Source organism: Castor canadensis, chromosome 1 (assembly GCF_047511655.1).
Source record: "Castor canadensis chromosome 1, mCasCan1.hap1v2, whole genome shotgun sequence".
Lineage (NCBI taxonomy): Eukaryota > Metazoa > Chordata > Mammalia > Rodentia > Castoridae > Castor > Castor canadensis.
This window is the reverse complement of record NC_133386.1, coordinates 38,329,816-38,340,310: the sequence shown is the minus strand read 5'-3', so window position 1 is coordinate 38,340,310 and position 10,495 is coordinate 38,329,816.

The following is a 10,495-nucleotide window of genomic DNA, read 5'->3' as shown; positions in this document are numbered from 1 at the left end:
TCCCCTCTACCGCCCAGCCCCTCCCTCGCTCTTCCCCCTCCATTGCCCGCCCTCCCCTCGCTCCTCCTCCTTCATCACTGCTCTCGCTCTCTCGCTCCTCTCCTCCCTTTCCCATCCCCTCCCTCCTCCTCCCCTCCCTCTCCCATCCCCTCCCTCCTCCTTCCACCCCCTCTCTCCTCCCTTTTATATGGTTGCTTGACCCGCAACTCCCTCCTTCTCTGCCTAGCTTCCTCATTGCTGGTTTTCTCAGGTCTTTCTACCCAGTGCCCCACCTTCCTGGCCTTGAAGGAGGCCACTTGGGCATTTGGCAAACACGTGCTTGGTACATATGAAGCAACTCAATTCGTGTTTACTAAACTCCACTTAAGTAACTCCATCAAACTATTTCAGGGATTACAGTTCCGGGGGAGACAGCGGTAGGGGTGTGCTTGGAGAAAGGCTGTGCAACAGTGGATCAAATTTTGCCTTTCTGGATCTCAGCATCGAAGTGGGGGAAAGAGATACGGAACTGTGCTTCAAAGCGGGAAAGTCGTACGCATTTTAAGAGGCACTAGGAAAGTACTATGGAGGGAAAATTTAGGAGTGGCAAGAGTACTGGGAGACTTTGGAGGCAGCAAGTAGATGGGCTAGAGAGTAAGAGTCAGCCCCCAGCGAAATCACCACACCTCAAGTGCTGGAGAATCCCCTACTCTGAAAAGATGGTCAGCCTCTGCCTCAACTATCTATTTTGATTCTACCTGATTTTAAATGGACAAACTGAGGACAAACTCCAGGAGAGAGGATAATGGAGGAGAGTGGGAATAAATAGGAATTCACTTTTTTTTTTCATCCACAACAGAAATGCCTGTTACATACCTAGCACCATGTGCTGGTGATTCTATGATAAATTAGATAAAGTTGTCATTGCTTCTTGTGTTGTTTGTAGGTCTGTTATCCGTTCAACCGGCTCCAGAATACTGTACCAGGAACTGTGCTAGAAAAGTTGTGTTGTTGGTACAGAAAATTGCTGAATAGCTTTTATGGAACCTAAAATAGCTAGCAACCATGAGCAGCATCCAATACTGTAAAGGCAGCTCTGAAGAAATATTTAACAGCTGGGGATTTGGTGAGATGTTAGAGTGCTTGCATGTTTGAGGCACTGGGTTGTCTCTGACAATACACACACACACACAAAAGTCACTTTTGGAACTCTATCACCAAAACACAAGCTGCAAAGGCACAAGTTTCTGATACCCCCCCTCAGCAGACTGTCTTGCAGTATTAAATTCCCATGAGTTGAGAATCTCTATTTGTATGTTTATTTATAGTCCTTGTCCACTTCCTTCCTCAATTGCACTATTAGAACTTCTGGTGTGACCTTCAGAGCTTCTTGGGTTGGAAACCATCACAGTCAATATGCAGGCCAAAGTGGCTCTTCAGAGTATAAAGTGTATCTGTGCATCTTAAATATACTTTTATAGAAGTGGAGTGTCTTAAATAGTTCCTATTACTTATGTGAGATTTAGCACTGAAAGGAAGTTATCCATATGAGAATGTCCTTTTTGAGGAGAGAGGGTAGAGAGTCCAGGAGTGTCAGATGTCTTAAACGACTGACATTACTCAGGTATCTTTAATAAAGCACACATAATGATGTCCCTTGATGAAAGCAATGAGTATTGCCTGAACACCCTGATGTAACTTTCTGAGCAACCAATGGAGTGCAAACAGTATATGTCTCTGTATACCAGGCAATGACCTTGCAGAAGTGAGGCAGCATAGGATGGGGAGGAAGTGCCACAGGCTCTGGACTCCTCTTTCTGGGTCCCAAGCCCAGCTCTGCCTCTTATTTTGGCTGGTCATTAACTCCAACCTCAGTTTCTTTTTATGAATAGCAGTTACTTATAGCAGTTTTGAAGGTTAACTGGACCCATGCACAGGAAACACTTACTACCTGGAACTACAATGACTATTACCATGTTATATGCAAATAAGTTTGCTTATTTAAGATAATATCTACAAAATGGCTTGTAAAATGCTGACATACCTTCAGTGACTCATTATAAGTATTCTGAATGCAAAGGATGTACAGTACCAAAAATCAGGTGTCATAATAAGACCCTAATCCAGTGGCTTCAAACAGTTTTCCTCCCCAACACATCCTAGAAATATTGTTGAGGTCCTCAACTTTGGCTGTGGAGGAGAGGAGAGAGTAGAAGAAGGTAGAATGAGAAACAAGGAAAATGGAAACAGTAAAAATACCCCTAGGCAATTTCAATGTTTATGTTTTATTTTCCCCTTTAAGAATCACTAGCCAGGCACAATGGCTAACTCCTGTAATCTCAGCTATTAGGGAGGCTGAGATCAGGAGTATTGGGGTTTGAGGCCAGCCCAGGCAAATAGTTTGTGAAACATCTCAAGTAATAGCTGGGTGCAGGGGCATGTACCTGTCATCCCAGGCCATGCAGGAGGTTGAGATTGGGAGGATCATGATTCCAGGCCATGATTCCAGTTCATATGATCCCATCTCAAAGGAAAAAAGCTGGATATAGGGACTCATAATGGTCATCCCAGCTATGGCAGGAAGCATAAAATGGGAACATTGTGGTCCAGGCCAGCCTTGACAAAAGAAAATGAGATCCTATCACCAACAAAACTGAAAAAGAGCTAGAGGCATGGTTCAAGCTGCCTGGCAAGTGCAAAGCCCTGAGTTCAACCCCGTAGTACCACTGGCTTACCTTAAATAGTTTAATACTTAGTTGACACAAGATCTACATACACTAGAAGTTCAATGACTATTCAAGACAATACACGACTTATTCATTCATTCATTTATTCATTCATTCATTCATTTATTCATTCATTCATTCATTCATTGTTGAGACCCTGATTTATGCCAAGCACTATTTTAGGCACTGAAGATATATAAGTGAATGAAACAGACTAAGTTCTTACCCTTGTAGGACTTGTATTACAGTTGAGGGAACATAGATAATAAGAAAAAAAATACCAGATGGTCAGAAGTACCTGAGACAAAAACAGAGTAAGATGGCCAGTGATGTAAAATATAGTTTTTATACAAGGTAAGGTGATATTTGAATAGAGACGCCAAGAGAACAAGTAAGTCATGAGGATATCTGAAAATAGAGGATTAGGAAAGATGATTTAGGTGTATATGGTGGGGGAGTGGGGGTAGAAGTTCATATAATTATTTCCAGGACAACAACAAGGCTGACTGGTCAGAGCTGAGAAAATGAGGGAGAGAGTCGAGGGTGATGAGATGAGAAGGAGGTGAGCCATCAATGCTTCATGGAAGTCCTTGGAATCTGCCTTAGGACTTCGGCATCTATTCTGAATGAGATGGGAAGTGGTTGGAGAGCTTTGAGCAGAGAGGGAACCGCTTCTCATTTGCTTAAGAGATCACACTGGCAGCTATCTTGAGAATAGACTATTTGGGGCAGGGAGGGAGTTGGAAGGCCTACAGTTATGAGCGTTAAAATAATTCTTTGGAGAGCTAATTAGAGGATTTTTGATTTGCTCCAAGGTGCTAACAGTGGAGGTACAGTATTTTCCTCTCTATTCATGGTTTCACATTCCACAGTTTCAGTTACCTACAGTCAACTGACACCCAGAAACTGAACAGTACAATAAAATATTTTGAGCAACAAGAGATCATATTAATGTAACTTTTATTGGAGTATTTTGTTATAATTTTTCTGCTGTGTTATTAGTAATGGTTGTTAGTCTCTTTCTATGCCTCATTTATAAATTAAACTCTGTCATAGGTATGGTCAAATAGGAAAAAACAAACAAATATAAAGTTCAGTATTATCCTAGGTTTCAGGTAACTACTGAGGGTCTTGGAAAGTAACCCCACTGATAAGAAGAGACTATTGTAGTGAGTTGTTGCTGAATTTGAGACATAGTTTGAAGATAGTACTAATAGGATTTGGGACAAATTATTCACACCATATAAAAGAAATAGAAGAGTTAAGAATGATTCCAGAATTTTGCCTGACAAACTGAGAGGATGGAGTTGTTATTTACTGAACTGAAGAGAAGAGTAGGTTATGAAAAAGGGTAGGAATCAGAAGTTTAACTTATGGCATGTTGACTTTGAGATTTCTTTTAGAGATTCTAATGGAAGTATAAACTTGGAGGTCAGGGCACAGTGTCATCAATGTGTAGCATGATATATAAGACCATGAAACTGAAAGACATCACTAGGCAGGAAAGTGTGGATGAAGAATAGACAGCCAAGGCATGAGTTCTGGACCACTCCCATATTTAGAGTTTGGAAAACCAAGAAGGAGCAGTCAGTGAGGTAGGAAGAGGATTAAGAGGCAGTTGGAGGGCTGGGTGCATGACTCAAAAGGTAGAGCACCTGTTAAACACCAGTAACACACACACACACACACACACACACACACACACACACACACACACACACACAGAGTGTGTGTCCTGGAAGTCAAATGAAGAAAATATTTCAAGGAAGAAGAAATGTGGTCACCTAAGGCAATGTTATATCAGATAAATACTACTTGATTTCATATGCTCCGTGTCATTGGTGACCTTGACTAGAGCAGTTTTCAGTGCAGTGGATCAACTAGAAACCCTAATGAGAAGGATCCAAAGAGAATGAGAGTGAGTATTGCAACTCATTCAAAACTGGGGTGGAGGTGAGAGTAACTGGAGGAATATTTCAAAGGCAGCAAATGTCACATAGTACATTCACTTACTGACGGAATGGTCCTTGGCAAGAGGGAAAATTGCTAATGTGAGAGACATAAGAGGGAAATGCTTGGACATTGGCATTAAGTAAGGAAAAAAGAATGCAGTATCATGTTCAAGATGAAAGGTTGACCTTAGGCAGGAGTATGGCATCTTCAGTACAGGAGGAAGGCAGAGAACGTGGTAACTAAGCAATCACAGGAGGCTGCAGAAATTCTGATTGCTTCCATTTTATTACCAAAATAGGAAGGCAAGTGTAGGATGAGTTGTGAGTATAGCAACAAGCAACTTCCTCATCTCCTGTATCTCAGCAGTTTAACACATAAAGGTTTACCTTTCTCCTAAGCTAAATGTCTATTGCAAGTCAGTTAAGGGACACTGTTCTAACCTCATTCAGGGAGCCACATGACTTTCTGAGCTCCTCTTGCCAAGACTGGATAAAGAAAAGTGGCACCCTAGCTCCTAAAACCTGCCACTTGAAGTGATCTGTGATCTTTCTTCTTCATATTGTTGGCAAAATAAGTACAATTGCCACATCTAACTTCAAGGACATATGGAGTATAATCTTACAATGCTCCTGGGAGGAGATGAAGTCAGAATACATGTGAATGGAAGAGGAAGTATTGGAGGATTAAGGAGAAAGAATAAGGTAGAAAATATTTGTTTGGAGTGTGGTACAGCAACAATACTAAATATGACTAAGAATCAAATGAATACCAAGGATAATGGGGAGTGTAATAAACATGGGTAGGATGATGGTTTGAAGCCATTTTATGATTGTAAATGATGCTAAACAAAGAATCAGAGGCAACTTAATGAAGGAAAACAAAAATAAACAAGGAAGATGAGGACATTTGACTTGCAGAAGGATGTAATGAAGCACATTCTAGAGAGCCATGGGACTGTAAGTCAGCCATGAACATACCGTGCAACCTCTTGTGTTTCTCTCCAAACAACTTTGCCCCCTTCTTTTACCAGAAGTGCCTTGATTTCCTTTGAGTTTATCATCATGAGGATTTGATTTAGTCTTCATCGGAATCCTTCCTGTTAGGCATTAGAATTTAAAACTCCCCCAAAGGCCCAGATGCTGAAGTGAAGGCTTGGATGCCACCCCATGGCATTATTGGGAAGTGAAGGAACCTGTAAGAGGTACAGCCTAGTCAGGGAAACATAGATCATCCATGGCATACCCTCAATAGGTATGTTGGAAATCCCATCCCCTTTCTCATTCACTCTTTGCTTCCCAAATGCCATGAGGTGCACATTTTTCTTCCGTAAGTTCCCCCTGCCATCATGTTGCCACAGGCCCAAAGCCATATGGCCAAGTGATCATGGACTAACGCCTCTGAAACCATGAGCAAAAATAACCTTTCTTTCCTTTAAGGTGATTTATCTCAGTTATTTGCCAGAGTAACAGAAAGCTGACTAATCCACTAACTGTATCTAACTTTCTGTACAAACACACATGAGTTCTCTTGACTCTATGTACTTAGCCATAAAAGAATATCTCCACTGGATACCTACATTATCAGGACTTGGAAGACAGTGAGTTGTTGAGAAATTATGAATTGAGTATATGTAGCTTTTGAATTACCCCATGTTAAAGATGATACAAATTTTTAAGGGGATATTACCATCCAAAAATAGTTACAGTGAAAACTCGAAAAATATCGACATTCTTGCTTTTCTAAGCTGCAGCTATTTTGTTTTACCCCTTGAGTCATGCCCCGGTCCTTTTGCTCTTTTTAGTTTGTTTTTCAGATAGACTGTCCAGTTTTTGCCCCCCTGGCCTTGACTATGGTCCTCCTACTTCTGCCTCCAGAGTAGCTGGGACCATAAGAGTGGGCCACCACACCTGACTTGTTTTCAAAATAGGATCTTGTTAACTTTTCTTTTTTCTTTTTCTTTTCTTTTTTTTTTTTTTTTTTTTTTGCAGTAATGGGGTTTGAACCTTGAGCCACTCCACCAGCCCTTTTTTTGTGAAGGGTTTTTTGAGATAGGGTCTTGTGAACTATTTGCCCAGGCTGGCTTTGAACTACCATCCTCCTGATCTCTGCCTCCTGAGTAGCTAGGATTCCAGGTGTGAGCCAGTGGTGCCCGGCTAACTTTTGATCAGGCTTGTCTTGAACTGTGATCCTCCTGTCTCCACCTCCTGAATAGTTGGGATTACAGCTAGGTACCGCCACACCCAGCCCTGGAGTTACTTATCAGGACTTGTATCGGGGTTTATTTCTACCATGTCATTGAAAATCCAAAAGGGAAAGTGCTTCTAGGAAGTATCATAATGGCCTCCCAACAATGTCCATGTGTTAATCTTCAGTACTTGTGAATATTGCTGCATCAAATGGCAAAGGTGGATGATAGCAGATGCAATTAAGTTTTCTAATCAGCCAAACTTAAAATAAAGGGATTCTCCTGAATTATAGTGGAGACAAATTTAATCACGCTGGTCCTTAAAGGTAGAAAAGGAAAGTAGAAAAGTGAGTAAGAATGTGATGTGGTGTGAGGAAAAACTTACTGGCACTAGCATTATTAGCTTTGAAGATGGAAGCGTATCATAATTTAGGAATGCAGGCCAACTCTGCAAACTGGAAAAGAACAAAGACTCCAGAAAGGAATAAAGCCAAATGCCAAGTCTGTATCTTTCTGTCTTTTTTTTTTTCTTTTTTTTCATAAGGTACTGGGGTTTGAACTCCGGGTCTTGTGCTTGGTAGACAAGCATTCTATCGCTGAAGCCATGCCCCTATTCTTTATTGCTGTGGTTATTTTTGAGATAGGGTCTCACGATTATTCCCAGGATGTTCTGGATCATGAGCCTCCTGGAAACCTGGGATGACAGGCATGCACTACTATACCCAGCTTTTTGGTTGAAATGGGGTCTCTCGAATGATTTGCCTAGGCTGCCCTCAAACATTGATCCTCCTAATCTCTGCCTCCTGAGTAGCTAGAATTACAGGCATGAGTCACCACACCAGCTCAAGTATGTTTCTATCCCATTGATCAAAGACTTACTTCAAGGACAAGTTGGCCAACCAACTCTTTGTAGCATTTGTAGAAGCAGGAATCAATTTATTTCCACAGAAAGGTAGGGACAGTTTAAAGCAACAGGCAAAAAAAGTACCACTTTGCTTGAATCAATTGGAAGAAAAGATGTTTGAAGTTAGAAGAGTCTCATTAGGGGGATTCTTTCCTTGGACTCAGTGGATACTTAGGGGAATTTGCAAATATACTGAAATTCTGTTGCTTTAGAAGTTTTTATTTTCCTGTTATTTATGTGATGAATTGGGCAATAGACTAGCTAGCAATACATAGATCTGGGAAAATTAGCCCACAAAACATTCATTAAGTATGATTTAGGAACTGACTAAGGAATAGAACCCAATTCTGACCAAAATCCAAGTTTTTTTTTCTCTTCAATTATCCAAGAAATAAGTACTATCTCTGCATGCTATAGCTTTCTAGATTAAAAAGGATAACATATGGTCTATATCAGTGTTCTTAATCCAAAGTGACTTGTCCCAAGGAGATAATTGGCAATGTTTCAAGACATTTTTGGCTGTCATAAAGTGGGATCGGGGAGGAAAGTTGCATCTAGTGGGCAGAGGCTAGGGCTGCTGTTAATATTCCTACAAAGCACGTAACAACCTCCTGCAATAAGAATTATTGGGTGCAAAATACCAGTAGTGCTGAGATTAAGAAACCACATTCTGTATGTCCAAAAAGAAAATGTTTAAGATGGGTGCCTCTGGTGTACTCCTGTAATTCCAGTACCCTGGAGGCAGGAGAATCTCAAGTTCTAGGTCAGTCTGAGCTACATAGTGAGACCCTACTCAAAACTCCATTTATAAAATGCTTAAAATTACATTTCTCATATTGCTAATGAGTTAAAGCAGCAGAAAATTGATGTTGTGGTCACAGTAAAATGAAGAAATAACCTAGCTTTGAATGGCTGTTCCTTTTTTTAAGTAGTGTAGAACAGCTCCCATGTTTTCCCTTGACAGAGACTGTGGAAAGATGAGGGGAATTACAGGATGGCTTTGATCATTTATGTAACTAGGTTAAAGTACAGTAAGTCAGCTCAAAGAACATAAATGTGGGATATTAAGACTAGAAGAGAAGGAAGATTACAAAAGGAATGCTTGTTCAAAGGAGATAGATTGGGCTTTGTTCTGTTTTGCCACTTTCTTGCCTGTGGCAAAGCATTGCAGTCAGCAAAAAAAAAGTCAAAGTGTGCAGCAACTCCCTCCCCGACACATCCAACCACGAACTACAGAGCCAACGAGGGACTTTTTCCTCAAAGAAGCAGCTGGGAGTCCAGTCTAGGGGGCAAAGGCAGAGGGTGATGGTGAGGACATGGTCTTCGTTCCCTTTAACTCTTACACAGAACAGGACAGTTCAGCCTTGCTGTCCCAAGCCAGTTCATAGAGGTAGAACCACCCCTGTACACGTCTGAGTTGCAGAGTGGAGGGGTTCTGCATAGATAAAGATGACGTTACTGTTATGTCTCATTTTTAATTACCTGAGTAATCTCTTACACCAGTTTTCTAAAGTCTTGGAATCATATCCATAGATAGCCCTCTTCAGTGATGTGAAGTTCTCAGAAAAGCTACAACTATTTTCAAAAACCTATAGACCAATCTTGGCTGAGTAGGATATTGTGATTGTAGAAAAAATGGAATATTGCAAATAAAGAGCCTGAGTTATCTTGCACCATCTTTAGCCCTTCCTTTGAGCAAGGAGGGTTTGAACTCAAGGCCTCACATTTGCTTGGCAGGTGCTCCACCACTTGAGCCATCTCTATCCCTCATTAGTCCCTTTAATTACTATCAACCGCTACATCTGATCTAATGTCTTTGTGACTACCTGACAAAACTTCCATAATGTACAGCTGAGCCTGACACACCCTTATCCTCTACCAACTCTAAAGGTAAGAATTTGATTTAAGAAAAAAGAGCCAGGTATAGTGGTACATTTCTATAATCCCAGGACTTGGGAAGCTAAAGTAGAAGGATCACGAGTCAGAGGTCAGCCTGGGCTACATAGGGAGACCCTGACTCAAGACAACAACAAAATGCAATGAAAATAACATCTGAATCCAATGGCAGGGATTTCCTGTCTGGATAAAGAGAACATCCCAATCTTGGATAATAAGTCATTGTAACTTCTTCCACCATGAAGACGTCATTCAGGGTAATGTCCACAAATCCGTGGACTTAGGCAACGGTCACTCGTATTTCAGTCAGAATAAACTGCTTTCTAATTTCCTTTAAAGTGAAGTTTTCTCTCAACATTGTTCATAGAATATCTTTAGGTATTCTATCTCCTATATTTAGCATACAAGTTAGGCTTGAACTTTGTCCCTCTAGAGTAATGAAATCTATGGTTTGATGTATTTACCTGCTTGCATCATAGGGGTTAGGACAAGTGAAGTTTACGGAGGACCTTGGTGCCTACTACCTTGGACCTTGGTGCCTGGGGAACTGCTATCCAGAGACCATCAGATATTTTAGACCTTGTGGCATAGCCGTTCTCCAAACACAGACAAAGAAATCAGCAATGGCATGTACTCAGCAGTGGCATTTTTATTTTAAATAAACATGTTTCCTCCTATAAAACAGCCACAAAGTTGAGTAGAGTCAACAGTCAGTACCCAGGGGGCACTGGTCCTAGGACCCTTCGGAAACCAAAATCCATGAATATTTAAGTCCTTTTTATAAAAAGGCCTAGTGTTTGCATACAACCTCTTTACTCTCTTCTGCATATTTTAAAGCACCTTTAGGTTACT